The sequence below is a fragment of the Archocentrus centrarchus genome, unplaced genomic scaffold, assembly GCF_007364275.1.
Source record: "Archocentrus centrarchus isolate MPI-CPG fArcCen1 unplaced genomic scaffold, fArcCen1 scaffold_57_ctg1, whole genome shotgun sequence".
Lineage (NCBI taxonomy): Eukaryota > Metazoa > Chordata > Actinopteri > Cichliformes > Cichlidae > Archocentrus > Archocentrus centrarchus.
Window position 1 is genome coordinate 1,119,711 of NW_022060278.1, and position 21,085 is coordinate 1,140,795.

Genomic DNA, 21,085 nt, shown 5'->3' on the forward strand with positions numbered 1-21,085 from the left:
AGTTTTTGCTTCTCATCATCTAATTTGTTTTCATTTCATTTTTTTACATTTAATCAGATGTTCAGGTTGTCCTCAGAGTAAACATGTCAACACTACTGTTCTTTGATTTGCTATCAGACAATAACTGAGACAACAAATGTAAATATAAATTTAAATGTTGTCTTCAGTTTGTGAAATGTGCAGGTCTTTTTTTTTATTTCAACCACACAAATAGTAATTTCCTGTGTTTGCTGTGACCAAACTGTAAAACAGGAACTCCACCACAGCACGAGCACATTTACAGATCAATGCTAAGATTAAAGGAGCCTTTTCATGATGGTTCTGCATGATAATACTTGTGCTAACAGTCACATAAAATACAAGCCTACGTGTTTTTATGCAGCCTGATGGAAGCATCTTAACACACTTCCTCTTATAAACAATGAAAATGAAAAACAAATGCATTCAAAAGACTCCAAAGTAGAAACTCAGTCTAATGAATGTTATGAGCTTTTATTATAATACCTAATGGCTCCATCTAACTGCATGTCTGCATTATGACTCTGATGGAAAAGAATGAAACATTTCAGAAATCAGGATCAGAATCTTTATTGTCATTGTACACAGAAGTTGCACAACGAAATTTAAAATGCATTCCTTTCTAGGTGCCTCAGACAATAAATAATAAAATAATAAAAATATGAGTGATAAAAATGATTACTAAAATACAGTGCACAATAGTAAATTAAGATGAATCTAGCCCCAATACACACACCAACGCACGCACACAGTCAGCACTACCACCCCACATCACTGTCCAAACCACACAGAGTTCAGTTCAATGATAGCCCTGGCATAAAAGCTGTTCCTCAGTCTGTTTGTTCTGGCCTTGATTGTCCTGAAACGTCTGCCTGATGGCAGTAGCTGAAACAAGTAGTGTCCAGGGTGTGAGGGGTCCTGGAGGATGTTCTGTGCCCTCCTCTGGCAGCGGGCATTGAACAGTTCCTGGAGGGAGGGCAGGGGACAGCCTATGATCTTTTGAGCCGTGTTGATGATTCGCTGATGGAAAGATGGAAAAAGAAGAGGAAGATCTGTGATCAGCTAACAATACATCTGCAGTGCTAATCAGGTGGTACAGAACGAACCAGACCATCACTAATGAACCATCACAGTGAAAGAGACAAAAAAAGGGTGTTTCTTGGACAGGTCACACAAAGAACAAATAAACCTGTAACACTGAGCTTTACTGAAGAAGATGAAAAGAACGTTGAGCACACTTTGATCAGATGAGACCAAAATTAATTTGTTCAGCTGGGGTCCAGAACAGGACCATAAGTGGAGGTACAAGGAGCTGAGTGTTGGGGAGATGACATTTATAGATGGCACCATGAATGCCTGTGGATATACCAGAACTCCCAAAGCCTGCCGAAGAGGAATATTGCAGCATGATAATGATTCTCAGGACACTTCAAAAATCACACAAGAGTTTCTAAAGAAGAAAACTGAAAACTGTGACCTGCAAACACCTTTGTATATTATAGAGAACGGTAACAACATTTATGCTTGCAATAAACAGGAAAGGTAAAAACATCACCCAGCTGCTGCGGTCAGAGCCACAGGAGCTGTTTGAGGTGGGCGTGAAAGGAAAAGAAGAAGAGAGAGAATACAGACAGAAGAAGAAGAAATGCAGCTCGTCTTTGTTCGCCTTTTATTATTTATGCAAAGTAGAACACTTTGAGATCAGAGAGCAGCAGGGTGGATGTGAGGATGGGGCACTCTTTGCTCTGCATGACGGGGTTATTGAGTAAGTAGATTCCTGCCATGGTTTGAATGGCACTGATTCATGAACATGTTTCTCCTTTGTGAGACTTTCAGAGCATCACCTGTTTGACCTTCATCTGAGCGTCTTTGTAATTTTTATGATTAATAAAGGAAAATGTTGGCTTGTGTTGGACACACACACACACACACACACACACACACACACACACACACACACACACACACACACACACACACACACACACACACACATATATATATGATATATACAATGAGATAGATTATATATATATATATATATATATATATATGTATATATGTTTAGATCTGTTTCTGTGTGGAAATAAATGCTGAGTCTGAGCTTTAAAAGTGTTTCAGATTTTGTTTTAATTACACTCACTGACTTTGTTTTTCTCTCTGCTGATGTGCTTGTTCAACTCAAAGTCAGCATCTTCATGAAAGCAAAGCAGACTTAAGCCAACTCCCAAAATAATGAGTCATTTATAGAAGAGAAATAAAACAATATTTAATATGAGAGCATTTTATGAAGGCCTACAACTTTAAGTTGTTTACATGGTATTAAGACTCTGTGTACTCTGTGAGTGGAGTGATACCATCACACTGACTGTATCGTGTAAGTTGGAGACTTTTCATCCCAATTATCTAAATAAGGCCACTTATTACAATTTTGTAGTTTTTCTTTTTTGTTGTTGCTTGGTAAACTATTTTGTTTTAATTCTGGCAACAACTTAACCTTAAGAAGAGCTTTTTATTCACAGTGAAGAGAGCAAAACAAGTCAGAGCAACTTCTCTGCTGTGCAGCAAAAATCTGTGATGGACAAAGTTAAAAATGATGTGTGCACGTAGGGCAGGTGTAAATATGATGCAGTCCTCCATCCAAGTGACAATCTAATCACCTTTTTCCTTTCAACTCAACAGCAGCAGGTAAACCCAGAGCCACACTGACAGCACAAAGCTCATCATACCAGCAGGGGGCAGCGTGACACTGAGCTGCTCTGTGGAGGGCTCTGCTGGCTGGAAGTTTGACTGGTTCAGACATGATTCAGTCTCTTCTGAAGCTCAGCTCATGAGAGGAAATGAAGCAAACAGAGATATTAGAGTCTCACAAGGAGGTCTGTACCACTGCAGAGGAGGGAGAGGAGATCCAGCTTTCTGCTCTGAGGACAGCAATGAAGTCACTGTGGAGGAAACTCGTGAGTTTCATTCTTATATTTCTGATGATCATTATGTGATCTGTGCTAACTGCTAAGCTGAGGAAGACTTTAAACTTTGAATTTTTAAAATTAAAATTAAACAGGAATGTTGGGAGAGACATACAGATGCAGGAAAGGGCCACAGGTCAGACACAAACCTGGGCCGCAGGCACCACTGGCATGTGGCATGCATGGTCCCCTGCTCATCCGCTGAGCCAACCTGGCAACCCCCCAGTAAAGGTTTTAATGGTGATTACAGGAACAAGCACTGCTGTTTTGGACACTAGATCACTCCCCCTGAGCTCACATCTTTGCTCTTTTGTGTGTAAACAGACTCCACGTTAAACTATAACAGCATTTTCACTACTGCTGTTGTGTTATCGGTTGTTTGGTTGGGAAGACTGGAGGCTGCATGGGCTTAATGTTGTAATACTCTTTATTCATGCGCATGTCCCTGAATACATTATTGCAGCTCATTTTTTAGTCACTAATGTGTGTAAAAGACTCACATGGTGAGCTCTACAGAGTTGTGCATTAAACTATTATAATTGAGTTACTCGATAAATTGTTGCAGCCTTAGATAGCTCTATGAAAGCTTACAATTGTGATCAAAAGGTTTCATCACTCCTCATGGGCATGAATGCCATGGTAGTTTGGCGGCTTTAACAATTTCTTTGAACTGGCCAAGGCCCATTAACTTCTCATTAGTGATCATGATTGACTCCAACTGGTAGTTCCACTTTGCCAAGCTTTGGAAGAAAACCCAAATTGAGAGGAAATTTGTTTAGGATGTAGGAACAACCCAAGAACCACCAATGCTCATCTGCTGGAACACCAGCATCACTGCCCTCAGTGAAGTGAGTTTTACATCACCATGGACTGGGAGGGTGCTGATCAAGAAAGAAGCTCCTGCTTCAAAATCAACACCTTCAAGCTTGACTGACATTAGTAGCGGCTCACATGGACGAGCCAAATGCTTTCTAAAGATGGTCAGATCTTATGTTCAGATGAGAAAGATTGAGCTATTTGGCCACAATGACAAGAGTCTATCCAGAATTGTGCCTGAAGCTTCTTGCTGGCTACCAAAAGTGTCTGGTTGAGGTGCAACTCACTAAGGGGCATTTAACCAAATTTTAGTGGCTGTGTATGTATTTGGGGCTGTATGTATAATTTTGATCCAGTGTGGATGCTGCAGGGTTCTTTCTTAAACTTCTCCCAACAGGTGAAGCAAAGAATGAAGGCACAGACGATGTTCTTAGCATGTCATTTATTTTGTCACCTCTCAGTGTAAAACAAGGAGTATTTACAAATAAATAAATAAATAAATAAAAATTGACAAAAACTAAAAGTGGGGAAAAACACTATATATACTCTATATAGAAGGTCAAAGTTACTGAACTGAGTTCCTTCATAACTCAGCAGCCTTAGTGGCCATACACAAATTACCCTTGCTGTAACAGCCTCCCTTTAAACCAGTTGCTCCTCCCACTAGATATGATGCTTACCCTCAGAAATACACGTTATTGCCAAAAGTACTCACTCACCCATCCAGCTCATTAAATCCAGGTGTTCCAGTCACTTCCATGGTCACAGGTGTATAAAACCAGCACCTAGGCATGCAGACTGCGTCTACAAACATTTGTGAAAGAATGGGTCGCTCTCAGGAGCTCAGTGAATTCTAGCGTGGCAGTGTGGTAGGATGCAATACATTCAGTCATGAAATTTCCTCACTACTAAATATTTTACAGTCAGCTGTTAGTGGTATTATAACAAAGTGGAAGCAATTGGGAACAATGGCAACTCATGATTCATGATTCACATTCAGGAAGATTTGACTCATTAACTTTGGTGATTCAGGAACCGACCAGCTCTAGAAAATATTTCTTTTAACACGTTTGCCTGGTAAAACATTACATTCATTACAGACCCAGAAAGCTGCTCTGCATTCTTGGAGTTACATGTGAAACAATTATTATTACTGAGCTGTGACTATTAACAGTAACTCAGCAAAGCTTCTCTGCTATAGCTGTAAGAGAGCCATCATCAACCAGTGAAGGCTGAGATTAGATCTGATTATAAATGGTTATACTGGGGACAGGTACTGTTCCTAGTAGTAATCAATCACTAGTTAATAGTTACCAAAACTGTTTGCAAAAAAATCTTTTTTATTTCATAAAATTGTTTTGCAACACCAGGTTAAAATATAAAAATCAAAAATCTTCAATAGAAACAACAACCAATGAAAAGAGCAGCGAGAAAATAATGAGAGTGAACAATTAATTACTTTCCAACAGAACCTGTCCTCACTGTGTCTCCATCATGGCTGAGTCCTGGAGCCTCAGTAACTCTGAACTGTGAGGTTGAACATCCGTCTGCAGGATGGAGCTTCTACTGGTATAAAGCTGTTCCTGATCTATCAGAGAAATCCTACAGTTATGAGCTGCTACCTGATGGGACTGCACAGGACTCCTACATCATTGATGGACAGACACACAGCAGGATATGTGTGTAGAGCAGGGTTATAATAGTTTTGGATTTTACATTATCGTTTAGTTTTAGTTAGTTTTTACTTTTTTTCTCTAATTCAGTTAGTTTCAGTATTAGTTTTAGTATTTTCATACCTAATCAGGTGCAAGATTCAAGGCGCAAAAGTGACTATTGTGTAATGCAAACTTGACAAAAGATACCGTTTAAAGAAATATATTCAACAACCAAGACATGCTAAATGTGTGTAATATTAAGGACACACATGAACATCAACAGGGAGAAACAAAGAAAAACATGAATTCCCAAACTCAATAAATTCTACAATAAACTCCACAATAAAGTTCAGCATCAGTGCAGTAGATTAACAACAGCTACATGTGGAAGTTGCCGACCTCATGTCCGCATTTATGCTTGTGTAGCTGGATTGTGTGTGTTAATTACCTTGTGGTCGTGTGCAGGTGTTTTATATGCGGCTCAGGCTGGGGCTTCTTTTTCGGTCCTCGCTCTTTGTGCTCAGTTTTTTGGCTGCAAACATATTTGTCCCGTTTTTTTCACTTTCTTCATTCCTTCACGTCCATCGATAGTTTCAGCAGTCTCCTACCAGGAATTTGCTGACAGTTGTGAGTCCTTATACTGATGCTTTAATTATTATTCCTGATTGTTATTCTGTCACTGATAAAGTAGCCGGAAACGCACAAGGACGCAACAGTTTAGTCAGAACATTCTGGGCTGCATGGACCCGACAAGCAGTCCCGTTTCTCCAGAGGCGCAGGCCAGGTTACCTCGTAGGATCAGAGCGGTTTCTGTAGCCGTTGTGCTTCTCAGCTGGATTTTGATGTTGCTGGTTTTTCCTGACTGAGAAATGTTCCGCACATTTTTCATCATCCACAACAAGACTTCGATTCTATCTGTGCTCTTGTACTCAAAGAACCTCCATACGGGACTCTTTCTCGGCAGACCGCAGCCATTACTTTACGACCAGCGCGGTGAGCACGCACATGCGCACTCACACAGTTGTCCGATGGCGCTCCCAGCTTAAACTCGGAGAGCGGAAAAATGATTTCATATCAATCCACAAGACTTAAAAAAAAAAAAAAAAAAAAAAAAGTAAATGAAAGTCAGTTTATCGTAACTTCAGTTCGTTTTAGTTAGTTTTGTAAACTCACAATTCAGTTTTAATTAGTTATCGTTTTTTCCTTTTAATTATAGTTTTTATTTATTTCAGTTAACGACAATGTTTTTTTCAATTCAGTTTTCGTTATTTCATTATCGTTTTCATCTAACTATAATACCCTGCTGTAGAGCTGGAAGAGGAGACCAGAGTATCCACACTGATCACAGTGAACCAAAGTTTGTCTGCTCTGCAGCTCAGTTTGTTTCTCTCTGTCCTTTCAAAAGCTGACAAAGGTAAAAGATAATGATTCTCATTTAACAAATAACGATCATAAAATTGTTTATTTAGAATGTACAAAAAATTTTAACAATACAAAAAATAATGTTGGCACCACGGTGGCGCGGTGGTTAGCACTGCTTGCCTCAACAGTTAGAATACCATCTGGAAGGGTTTGATTCCACCTTGGCCCAGGCCTCTCCCTCTCTCTGTGTGGAGTTTGCATGTTCTCCCTGTGCTTGTGTGGGTTTCCTCCCACATTCCAAAGACATGCACTTACTGGGGTTAGGTTAACTGGCTACTCTAAATTACCCATAGGTGTGAATGAGAGTGTGAAAGGTTGTCTGTCTCTCTGTGTAGCCCTGTGACAGGCTGGCGACCTGTTCAGGGTGTACCCTGCCTCTCGCCCTATGACAGCTGGGATAGGCTCCAGCCCCCCTGTGACCCTGAACAGGATAAGTGAATGGATGGACAAAAATAAGTTATTTGGTTTTCAAGCAAGTTTTGCAGTTTGTTGAAATATTAGCTCTGATCTTCAGGAAGCAAATGAACATTTTCACTGTGATATTTTAATCCTAACATCTCTAAGCTTTGTCTCCTCCCTGCATGTTTCCAGATGTTCATTCAGCAGCGTCTCTCACAGTGAGTCCTGACAGAGTGCACACTTCACCTCTGACTCTGTCCTCACGGACCTGTGAGGGAAACTCACTGAGTGGAGAGTGAAGAAGTTCACTGAGGACGGCCGACTGAACTCTGACTGTAGGACAATGACTGGATCCACATGTAACATCAACACATCACAGTCAGATACTGCAGTGTACTGGTGTGAGTCTGGATCAGGAGAGTCAGCAGTGCAGTCAACATCACTGTACAGGGTATGTTATTATACATTTTCTTCTTACATTTTAGTGATTTAGACATCACATGAGCATTAGTCCCAGCTTTGCTGTATGTAAAGTAAATCTATGATGCTACACAGAAAAAAATGTGATTTCTGACAATTTTAGGCATCTCCCTAAAGCACCCATTTTACCTGCACTGTGCACAGTGAAGTATTTAAATAACAAGAGTGTCTGCTGCTTAAGCCTTTAGGTTCTTTCTGCATGTTCGTTTATCAACCAGGAATGACACAAAAACAATGGAATAAGGAGTCCAATTATTAAATTAATAAAAACCATTTCAAAGAGTTTACAGATTAATCTGGGTCAGACTGCATGCCATACCCATGTGAGATGGCATGAAGTACTGGCACATAGTAATTCAGCTTACAGTGTTCATATAGTCACAGCTTATCAGTCTTGGTTACATCATTATACAAAACAGAATGTGGAAAACAGAGAATTTCAACAACAGGGTGACCTCAAAGTCTCCATTTCTATCATTGTGTAGTCTCCATCAGTGTGGCTCATTGTACAGTCAGAACACAAAGTTCATGATAACATGGAACACTATAAGCGTCTGTATTTTTAATCAGTTATGTTTTTTTTCCAGACAAATTTGTCAGGGAAGTAAATGTACATAAGATATATATGTGGCATATACCATGAATACCCCTTCAGCAGCTCCATGAACTACTCTGCTCCACCTCTCCTCCTGCAGCTGTGCTCAAACCACACCTCACTGCTACAGCAGCCACATATAAAAATGAATATAATAATCTAATTTAGTCAGCTGCTTGTTGAACATGTGAAGAGCTTCATTATCAAGAATGAAAACATGGCACCAAAAAAACCCAGATTTTTCCTTACTGTGATGAAGGTTTGGTTTAGGGAAGCTTTTGTGATCTGAACTTAACCTCTTCCATCCTGGAGCTCCTTGTACTGGTCTGTTATTAAAAAGCATGCGAGGCCAAGTTTTGCAGCAACTTAAACTTAATTTTTAGGCAATTATACTTTCAATGAGCCCCTCAGATCCTGAGCCCAGACATCATTTCTTAAACCTCAAATAAAAAATATTGATATTAAGTTTGGCTCACAGATCAAATCAGGCTTCCTTCAATTAAGACTTTTAACTAAAGTTAAACCAGGTCTTTCTATCACAGAAAGTCATTCATGCTTTATTACATCCAGACTGCTGCAGTTCATTATATGTTGGACTGACCATAACAGTAATATCACAGTTTGCAGATGGATCCAAATGCTGCTGCTGGCCTCCTGACAGGTATCTGGAAGCTTGATCATGTTTTTCATTCTGAAATTGTTGCACTGTGAATGACAGGAAGTGCTTGCATGGGTTTGCTCCAGGTTATCAATCAGATCTTCTATAATCCTGTCCTGTGCTGCTCACTTAGCTCCATTGATCAGCAGCTTCTAGTTATTCCTAATTGCTGATTGGCTCGTAGGTGACCACTCATTCTGAGTCACAGCTCTGAACCTCTGGATTAGGTCATCGTCCTCCTTTTCTTCAGATCCCAGTGGAAAACAAGCTTCTTCTCATCAACTTTTCAGCTTCAGATTACTTTCTGTTTATTGTGTCAGTGTATCTCATTTATTATCATTATTTTACTTTTTATTATAATTTACTATTTTCATATTTTTTATTACTGTATTATTTATTAAATCATTACTTTTTATTGTTTAAATCATTTGTATTGTTTCTTTGATCATTTTACTTTGGTTTATTCTGCTTAAATGTGTTAAATAAATAAATTGATTTATTTATCAGGAAAGAAAAAGTAATTTTTCATAGAGATCTGGCCAAGGGGGCAGCAGAAGTTACAACACATATAAAATCACGGTTCTATAAAGATATTTGAAGAGGGACAAAAAGGAGCAGGTTGATTATAATGTAGCTACAGTAACACAGCCATAAAGATGCTTGCAAAATGGGGCATTTCTTTATTTTATTCATAAGGCCTTCATAAATTCTCTTGACTACAGTCTAATACCAATTTAAGCAGAGATATTATACATCAAAACACAAAAACATCACTTTTGGTACAACACCAGCAGCTGGATAAGATCAAGTTTCCAGAGATGAACATTTGCATAGAAAATGTTCGTCTTGTTTGGCTCGACATGTTTGTGAATGCAGATTTTCTCTGTTCTGAACTTAACAAGAACTGCTTGAGATCCAGACTGAGTGACTCCACCTACGTGACATTTTACACACATCTCCCACTGCTCTGGAGTCAGACCTGCGCTGTGTACCTGTGTGTGCTTCACAGTAGTGTCAGTATCTTACCTGTTGCTCTGTTATCAAAATTACACAGCAATATTTTACAGTTCTGTATGTTTTAATTTTCAGTTGGAAATTCAGAGCTTTATGCTCTACATTTGGTACTTCATGTTTGTTTGCTGCATGGAAATTAAAGTATTAAATAACACTATTTATAAGATCTTTGATCTTTAAAATAATGTCATCAGGGACTGTTGGCCCTCGGGCACTTTCACATTGTCAAATCCTCATGAGACAAGTTGGACAGTCCTGCTGTCGATCATAATTTAATGCATTTAATGTGCTGTAGATCTGTTTTTATGTTTTTAACTATTTCTTTGATTTGCAAATAAGCACTTTGTATCTTGTAAGAAAGTGTTCTATAAATAAAGTGTGTTGTTGTTTGTGTGTCAGAGTGAGTACATTCACAGCTGTTCAGTGTTGTGCATGAATCCACTGAAAGAGAGCGTTCATTTAAAGGCACTCATTGTTAAAACAGCTCACAATGTTCTAAAATGAACTAAAATTATCAACATGATGGGAAGTAACAGCTGCTCTGACGTTATGCTCATCACGCCTTTTTACTGTGTTTTCTCAGTTTTCTCAGGGAGGTCCGGCCTGTACTTTCATGTAATACAGATTTAATTTGTCACCAGTGTTGCCAGATCTTGCGATAGAAACAAGCCCAAAAAAAGCCCAACTGGCAACCCACCACATCGTGTAAAACTGAGGCCGCTTTTAAACAGTATAGCTCTATAGCAGTATAGCTCATTTTATTGTTTTGTCTGTGTGTTTTGGAGCAGTGAAAGCCATGTTTCTTAGCCTCATAGAAGAGAAGGGTGCACAGTTTTTGTGTGTGTGTGCTTCTCAGTATTAGCATGTTGAATTAAATCAGCATGGTGAGCACATAATTCACACTTGCAAAATCTGCGGAGTGCCTTTCATGCGTCTCCCATCAGGACTGCAGCTACTTTCTGAGGTTTTTGCGGACACATATACCTCTTGTGAGGCGCTCCTATGCATTGCATAATGCATATCCACTTTTCACGCCAGACTCCCATCCGAGCTCAGATCCATTCTTTAGTTCGCTCTTTTTCTCCCACTCTTTATTAGATTTTTTCTATATTTTCCCCACTTACAGGAACTCATTATGCTGCCTCCACACTCTGGGATGTTATGAGTGTTTGGTTGGTTGTGCACCCGGTCAACTTGGGCGGGAGGGATAAACAGGAAACGGGGGCTTGGAAGACAAACTACCACCCCATAATTGCTTTAGTATGGAGTTCAAGGAGTTTCACTCGGAAAGAAAGTCAATCCCAAATAAGCAACTTCACGTTCAAAAACAAAAAAACAAGCCCAAAAAAACGTTTGTTTTTTGAAGTAAAAATCCTACTTCATCAATACTTCACAATACTTCATCAAGCTGCTGGTTTACTTCTTTCTGATGTTCCTGTTAGCCAGGAACGTCACATCTGTCACAGCTGCTGTCTTGTGCTCCTTGTCAGTCACCACTGTGTGTGGCTGGTTAGTCAGCAGCTGCTTGTCAGTCTGGAGCTTGAAATCCAACAGGATCTTAACCCTCTTTTCTCAGCCACTGTGGCAGGTGTGTCCCACTGCAGTGCTGGCAGCATGTGATCAAACATGAACATGGTCAGATCTGCCAGCTGCAGATTTTTAAAGCAAGAATAAACTCTAATAGTAGAACAATCCATGTGATCAGGCCTTGTGATTGATCACCTGTTACTGATGTCTCTTAAAAGACAAACTGATGGAAAATATTTTGTCACCAAAGCAGTGAAGCTGTTTCTGAGGCTCTGTGTCTGCTCTCCTCATTCATGGTGGCTCAGTCTTTCTGACATTAGAATCAGACAGTGCTCTTCATTCTTACATTGTGGTTTCCCTCACACCAAAACACTTTCACAAACTAGTAGAATCACTGCAAAGGGGAACTTCACATGTTCGGGCTTCATTGTGTCTCGACATGTTCAGAATCATCTTGGTCTTAACTTGGATTTGTCACATCTTTAATGTTTAGAGTCTGATAATTACAACTCCTAGAGGTAACACAAAAGGATACTTTATGATCCACAGAGTACACAAAACATACACTAAGCATGTGAGATCCTCAACATGCAGGATTGTTGGAATTCACTGTATCTGATTGTGTTTGTCTCCTCAGCAGCGCCCCTCTGCTGGATCACTAACCTGATCTGTTAGGATGATCACATATGTGACCGATCTGGCCAAATGAGTCACAAAGTCACAGGAGATAATTCTTAAGAAAATCAATCAGCCACTGAATTGTGGGTCATTGTGGGTTCACAAGATGTTCTTAGCAACAAGAGAGAGAGGCTGACATGTTTTGAGCGCTGTTATAGGCTGCCAGTGAAATCATCATTAAAATGACTTGAATATCTAATATGCAAAGTAATTTTAATGATGGCATCTTTAAACTCCTGTGTGTGTGCAGTACTAGTGGGAATGCAGGTGATTTTGTCTGTTGTTGAAAACTTCACTCATGAAGTGGCTGCAAATGGAGAACACTGTACTTTTAGTTTTTCCTGATTGTTGATTTATGATGTTCTCATTTAGTCCTTCTGTGTTCACTTTGTTTGCTCCCCGATGAGTTAAAGAACATTTGAAGTTATTTATTACGAGTATTTAGTCTCACAGAGACTTCAGGTCATTGTGTAAGGTCTTGCATGAACACGCTGTAAATGTTTCTGTAACATTGAAATCATTAGAGAATCTGTCACCTCTCTCTACCCACAAAATCACACGTGAATGAATTTTTTCTTCATGCAACCATCAGATCACATTTCTCACAGAAACACTTTACTCAAATATAATCACTGGGTTGTGTTTAGAGCTGGCAGCCAGCAGAGGGCACAATTTCGCCATTTTTCATTGATTGTAATGAATTCATCTGCTTGGCTGGGTGTTAAAATTTCCAGAGCTGTGATGATAAGAATAAAAATTTTGACTTCAGAGTCTATTATTTGTCATGGTGTTGCAAGCTAAAAATCCCTGTCTGCTGTAAATGTAGCTGAAACTGTGCCTAAAGAAAAGTTCAGATACAAATCAAAGTGTGATGAGTCTATGAAGTGAAGGAGGAGGAAGTATTATTTGACAGAGTCTCAGTGAATCCTTACAGAATGGTTATGATTGTACTGTGTGTGCACCAACATCACTGTGCAAAGTGTGTTTGTAGCTCTTCACAGCAGTTTCATTCATCCACAGAAAGTATCAACCCCTCTGTGACAGTAAAAGGTGGCCATGAGTATAAAATGAGGCGGGTGTATCAGAGGAGGGAAAACATGTTTTTAGTGTCTGTGGGAAACTGAGGACTCACAATTGAACATAAATGTAGAACCAAGCTAGTGTGTGATGTTGTGAGACAGTTTTCTTTGAGAGGGAGCTGAACACACACACACACACACACCCACACACACACACCACACACACACACACACACACACCACACACACCACACACACACACACACACACGTAATGTGGTGATATTTCTTCTGGTAATACCAAGAATGGTCAGTAGGGGGCAGTGGGATGCTCATTAATGGAGCTCTCTGTTGCAAGAGTAATATTTCTTTAGCCTCTGTTCTTCCTTCCTTTCAAACTCAGCTCATACAGCTACAAACTGCAGTCAGCTGCAAACATATCAGCTTGTTTCTTGTGGTTTACACAAATGAAATCTTATCACATCAGGCTTCTGTGCTGATTTGCAGATTCTGCACAAACTCAGAGATGGTGGAGGTGACATCAGAGGATGTGAGCTGGCATTTTGTGTGTCTGTGTTGCACAGAGTTGTTCATTCTGACTCTTTAGTATCATGATGCTTAAAGATGAAGCTGGAACTAAATTAATGCTTTTAAAATAATCAAATATTGCAATGATTGCAGATGATGTGTTGAATGACAGAAATATTTACTGTTGATATGAACTCACTGCTGTCTGAAGTTTTCATGTGTGCAGCTCTTCACAGTTTACTGTAATTACTCTGTGTTTGTCTCATTTTGTCTCAGCAATAATTCAGTTCAATAAAGTTAAATTAATGATTGAATCATTTAGACTTCACTGTGTGTGTGTGTGTGTGTGTGTGTGTGTGTGTGTGTGTGTGTGTGTGGTTGTGTGTGTGTGTGTGTAGTCTTCTCTTTTTTCTTTTTCTTTTTTGGCAGTGCTGCCATCATGTGTCAGAATACGCAGCGTTCAGTCAAACTCAACAACCTCAGTTGAAGGTTTGATAACTTCAGAGCTGCTGAGCAGCAGATCAGATCATTTTGACCTGTTTGTGTCTTTGAATAAACTTCTTTGCAGATGGAAATGTTGTTTACTTCCCCAGTGAACACATTGAGGTCCACCTGCCCTGAAACCCCATTTTAAAGAGATGGATACAGGAGGCCAACACGGGGTTCAGCACAGCAGGACAGACATGGAGCTGTTTCTTTGGATCCAGCCTCAGACATGTTTTAGAGTTTATGAATTTCATCTATTGTAAATAAATGACATTTCTTAACAGTTACTTTGGTCTCTGTACTTCTTTGCTGCCATCCCTCTTTTAGCTGCTGTCCACCCTTTTGTAAAGGTCCTCTCTCTCTCTGTTACACCTACATGTGTGTGAAAGGCTGTTGTTGGTTACTGTCTGTGCTGCCACAGGTTTATTTTGATCCACTGACAGACCTCACTGTTTTCTGTGTGAACCACCTAGAACAGAGGAAATGCAGCCTGTGGTTTCAGCCAAAAGTCTCCATTTAGCAGATGTCTTGTTTTCTGTTATCAGCAAACAGCAGAGATTTGACAAGAACACAAAGAGCACAGTGAGAATTTCACTTTGCTCTCTGTGTGCATCACACACTTTATATGATCTGCCTGTCCTGGAATAATAGTAATAATTATCACTGCTGCATTAAAGTATGTGTGACACTGTGTGACACAGATACAAGTAGAGTCACTGTGGTGATGACACATGCTGGACTAAAGAAAGAAAGTGACATCCTGTGAAGCTGTGAAAATACGTCACACACGAAATGCAGCTGCCTTAAGCGTCTGTAGAAAAACAGACATTTCAAAGTTTCTGCATGTTTTTCAGGTATTTTAGGTTCCATATCTTGAAGAATCACACACCACCCACCTGAATGTTAATAGGTATTGAAACTTGTATAAGCAGTAATAAGCAACAAATAAGCAATAAACAGGCAGTTACATCATCATGTATGTTCCCTGTTCCTTTATCTGTTCCACAACACAAACACAAACTACAGCAACAACAAAAATCTGCATTTGGATGGTTTGTTCCTCTCTGACTCCCTGGCAGCTGGTCAAAGGTTGTGTCAGCGCACAAAAACATAAAACGAAACCAACCTGTGACATCATCAACTGTGACAAATGACCCCACAACGGCAGCCATATTGTTTCACACCCAACAGCAGCCGCTGCACTATTTAATGAGGCTATTTTTGCCTTCCTGAAAGCCACCATTCATTCATGCAGCTCTTGATCTGTTTCTCTTGGGTTTTAATGCACTGACCGCTTCAGGATAAACTTATAAACTCTTTAATATGCAGAGTGATCGATCTGTGTCTGCATGTTATTCACACATGCCATAAATTAAATTGGATGTACTTATGACATTGATTATTAATTTTAATATCTTTACCTGAGCAATCTAGCATTTGCACTCACTCGCTCCCTCACTCACTCACTCACTCACTCCTCATGTTTTCATTGTGCAGAGAAGCTGGTCTCATTCAGAGTCACTGAGTACAGTTTCATTATGGTTTCTTGATCATAAAGTAGTTCATTAAGCTCAGACTGCTCTGATGTCAAAGTTAGATTCATTCCATTTAGGTAACAAAATGTATCATTTCTACGTCCTTTCTGCATGAATTTCAGAAATAATTTGAAAGAATGGAATAATGTGTGTATGCACACGTCTCTGTCTCTGGGATAAGGATAAACACTTGTAGGAGCGTTTATCCTGGCAGGTTGGTTTTGATTTCTCTGTTTTTCTCCAGATCAGAATATTTCATCAATCAGAACGTGATCAGATTTCATGATCAGAACAACAATACCTCTGGGAGCAAAGTAAGATGGCGACACTTCAGCAAATGAAGTCGCTCACAATCACCCAAAGTGACGCTCAGTTTGGTGTTTGGTTTATATTCTGTGTGTCACTGTGGCTCAGCTAACATTATAGCAGTAACAGCAGCCTTTAAGTCAATGAACCATCAATTTGAATTTGTATTTGAGGAGGACAAAAACATCCCAGTGAGATGCAGACTGAGCCTGGCTGATCTGAAGTGTCTCTGCAGCAGAGGCCCATGCTCTCACAGGAGGACAATGATGCAGGCTGCTGCAGCTCTGAAACCACAAAGAGCAGCTTTTAATGTTAGTTTGGATGAAGGTGCCACCAAATTAATGAACTTGATGCTGGTTTTGTGGTGGAGGAGATGCAACCAATATTGCAGTGATGTAGCATAAATGTCATCCAAGGTGGAGCTACAGTAGTATAATTATGTAATAAGTCAATAAATACCATAATTAAATTTGTTATTAGTTTGATGAATTAATTAAACCAAATAACCAAAAACCAAACAAAATATTTTTAGAAAAAATAACAACTTTATAGCTTTATTATTGCAGCAACAGGCAAAAACTGAAATTGTTTTTGTTTTGTACTCAGTGTTTACACTTTAGGAACAGTTTTCTAGAATACTCAAAGCTGCAGTATACGACAAAATAACAGCACCTGTTCATTTAAATTATGCTCATGTGTTAAGACACAAACTACTTGCAGACTGGAGCAGTCAGGGATCAAACCAGCAACCTTGCAATTAGTAGGTGAGTTGCTCTACATCCTGAGCTACAGCCACCCCCTTGAGTCTGTCAAAGGTCAAACACAGAGAGGCAGACACCATTCACGACCTGTGGGTCATTTCTCAAAAAAAAGACACAGCACTGATATTTTAGTATGGTGTAACTTTAAGTTACCTCTTAGCTACAGGCTATCTGTACCATCTCTTCACTAAAAATAAATAAATGAAACATGATCTCATGAACTGCAGAACTAAAATGAGGAAGAGTGACTGAAGCTAATGTGTGCTGCCTTCCAGAGAACATGTTTTAGCTCTGATAGCTGACAGCAGAGAGAGAGATCAGCTCTTTGTTGCTGCTGCAGACATGAAACACTACTGATCAGCAGTTTCCTCATGCAAGCCAGTCATTTTATTAAAGCACTGTGTTATAGACATTGTGCTATATTCAATATAGGGCTGCATCTCTTTATATCTACCCATGTTCCACAGTAAATTGAATGCATGCTGAGAAAAAAAGAAAGCACTACAAAAACATGTATTATAGCAAGCAGAGCAAATGTCCAGTTCCCCTTTACACATGCAGAGATGTGGCAGCAATAACAAGGCTTCGTACACACCACAGCTAATGTGTTTTTAGTAGACATTCAGTTTCATACTCAGTAGATGTGCAGTCATACTGTGGGGAGAAGAAGTATTTGATACGCTGCTGATTTTGCAGGTTTCCTCACCTACAAAGAATGGAGAGCTCTGTAATTTTATCGTAGGTGCACTTCAACTGTGAGACACAGAATCTGAAACAAATCCAGAAAATCACATTGTATGATTTCTAACAATTAATTAGCATTTTATTACTGCCAATGATTTTGTAGTTCAAAGCAGTTTGTGATCACTCTCTAAAACCTGACAATGCTTCTGCCCCCTACAACATTACATCAGGGACAGTGTCAGAAGATGAGGCCCAGTAAGAGTCATTCTGTCAGAGTTTGAGTGAACAGTTGATCAATGAGTTAGCCTCAAAATACACTAACACCACTGATTCCCATCAAACTAGATAACAGGTTGTGGGAGGAGGGAGCAAAGCTCAAGATTGCAGCACGCCTCAGGACTCTGCTTTCCACAACCACTTCTGGATCGCAGAAGTTCAGAGGCAGCTGCAGCAGAAGGTAATTGCACCACAGCCTCAATTTATTGATTCTAGGCTTATTCACAGCTTAATATCCTAGTAGAAAGTCTCTCTGAAGCTCTTCTTGTCTCTGCACTGAATGTCAACACACCAAACTTCTCCAGTTCACTTTGTCCTTTCTGGAAATCAACATGAATTAATACAGTTTGTTGTTTTTGAAGCTCTTCGTGTCATGGTCCTGGGGCAGTGGCCCAGTGTTTTGAGTTTCTTTTGTGTAGCTTTCTTTTGTTGTTCTTTTCAGGTTATGTTCTTAGTGTTTCTTATAGTTTACGGTTATATTGTTGTTTGAGTATGCTGTTTAGTTTCCCTTGTTGTTTTTTGTGTATGTTCCCTTTGTCAAGTTTTCAGTCAGTTCTGCGTCTCTGTTCCCTTGAGTCACTTCCTGTTTTATTTTGACAGTCTCGTGTTCCCTGTGTTTTGTGTTTAGTTTTGATTCCCCTTTGTCATTAGGTTCGTTTGGTTCACCTGTCATCCCCTGTTGTCTCCACTCTCCCTGATTTCCTTGTGTGTATTTAAGCCCTTAGTTTTTCTCTGTTCTTTGTTGCATTGTCGTCATTGTTTTCCCCAGTGGTTCACTCTTAGCTATGTGTTTTGTTTTTTTGGCTTTCTCCCAGGATTCCGGTTTGTTTTGTACCCTGGTGGAGATTTCGAGTTTTATATTATTCGAGTTCCTGCAAATAAACAGTTTTAGTTTACGTCTGCGTATGTCCTGCATTTGGGTCCTCTCCCTCCACGCACGGCCCCCCACTGTGACACTTGGCTCTCCTCTGTGCTATAGATTTACTTCCAGCAGCCACAGTGCTGAAACAGAAGCAATGGAAAATTACATCTCAGGATAATCAGACCTCCCTCTTCTCCAGTTGGTGCCAAGATGTTCGTCGTGGGAAAAAACAAAGAACAAGTTGGCACGTTCTTCTAGAAAACATTGTAGAAATAGATGCATCAGACTATGAGGTGGGCACCATCTTGTCCTGGGTAGTTAATAACAAAACGCATACATGTGCCGTTTTAATTTGGTCGTTTCTCTTTTGCAGAATGCAAGTACGATATGGAAAACTGCTGTCAGTGAAACTAACCCTAGAAGAATGGAGGCACTGGCTGAAGAGAGCAGAACAACCATCATGATTTGGACCGATCATAAGAACCTTGAATACTTGCAGTCAGCCAAATGACTCGACTCTCTCCAAGCACGATGGTCCCTTCTTTGAAAGATTCAGGTTTGTCATTACTTATTGCCCACAATCTTGAAATGTAAAACCTGATGCCTTGTCTTGCCAGTTTTCCACCACACACACCCACAAGTGACCTCAATCAGTCCTCCCTGCTGTGTGCTCAGAACAGTCACGTGAGGACCATCCACAGGTTGTAGGACATCTGGTTCCTCTGCAGGTGTCAGAAATAAGAGCTGGCCACACACCGTGAACAGGAGTGAAGATAAATGATTGTAATACTGCCATCACACTTTATGAGCAAGATAAGAGGAGGACAGGACATGCAGCTGACCTTACAGTCATTTCAAACCCTGAATAAAATCACCTTAAATTGAACCCTGCAGCATGATCCTGATCCACAGGACACTTTAAAAATAACTTACAAGTTTCTAAAGAAAAAATATGTCACCTGACTTTAAGTAGCACAATTCCTTTGCATATCTTAGAGAAATGTAGGAACACAACACACAAGAAAGAAGCTTATATGTTTGCAGTGGACAGGAAATGTAAACACGTCACCAACTGCTGCGGTCAAAGCTACAGGAGCTGTTTGAGGGTGTAAAAGGAAGGAAGCACAGAGAGGCTGCAGCCAGAAGAAGAAGTCTGAGACAAACTCTGATCTTGTCTGTATTAAACGCAGCTTCTTTTTCTGCTTCTACTTCTCGTAGCTGCTGCTTCATTCTTTCTCTTTACAGGAAGTTTTCAGACGTGTCGCTGCTGGATGTGAGGATGGGACCCACTTTGCTCTGTGAGCTGGGCCTATTCTGTGAGTACATCACTGACTTCTATAGTTTGATTCATACTGACTGATAAACATGTTTCAGTGAGAAGAACAGAGTATCAGTCATTTGGAGCATTTCAGTTCATTTGAACAGAGGACTCTCATGTTTGTTATCAACATGGTTGTTTGTAGCCTGGATTAGATTTTAGTGCACTGACTCAGATTAGAGTGGAGCTGCTTTAGTTTATCTAAGCAAGGTTTGTTTCTGCATCTGTGATCATTTGATGCATTTTACATCTTAATCTAAAATGCAGCCAATCACAGCAGCCACTGCTAAAAGCCCAAGTGTTTTATTTCTGCCATATTTGAGTGTGTCTTTAGTTTGATGATGTCTGAAGTTTCTGCCTTTATTGTAGTGCTCTGTACGCTCCTCTGCACTGGACACGCTCAAGGTGACTGAACACTTTCACTTTTTCATTTCTTTCTTTTTATTTAGTAATAAAGATTCATCTCAGCCTGCTGCATTAAATATTATTTAATATTTGAAAATACAGTATAAACACAGATGTTTCCTCCTATAGTGCATAATAGTGTGTTAGATTGTTAATGGTGTGTTTGTGTTGGATTCTAGATGCTGCGTTAACTATTGAACCCAACTGCTGCAGTTTTTTCATTGGAGAGTTTGTTACCTTCATGTGTGACATGAATGAAGGAGCAGACACTGACTGGGAATACAAACTCAACAAGGATGGTCGAGAATTTGTCCCCTACAACACACACAAAGACTACAGATTACAATATATCTACAGGTTACAGTGGTGAATATCAGTGCTTTGGTAACAGGAAGAGTTCAAGTTTATACAAAGCGCAGTAACACTGTCTCTGTAACTGTATCAGGTAAGTCCTCAGTGACCAATAGCATAAATTTATGATCTCTGTTCAAATACTCACCTCAATGATAAAATACATTTAATTATTGTTGTCATGGAAACTTTTTTCTGATGCTGTGAAACTTTAACCAGGACGTCTGTATTTTACCTGTTACTTTGCTCACAGTGTACACAGCACTAAAATACTCACAGACTCTGATCATCATTACTACATGTGTGTGTTTTAATGTAAAACAACAA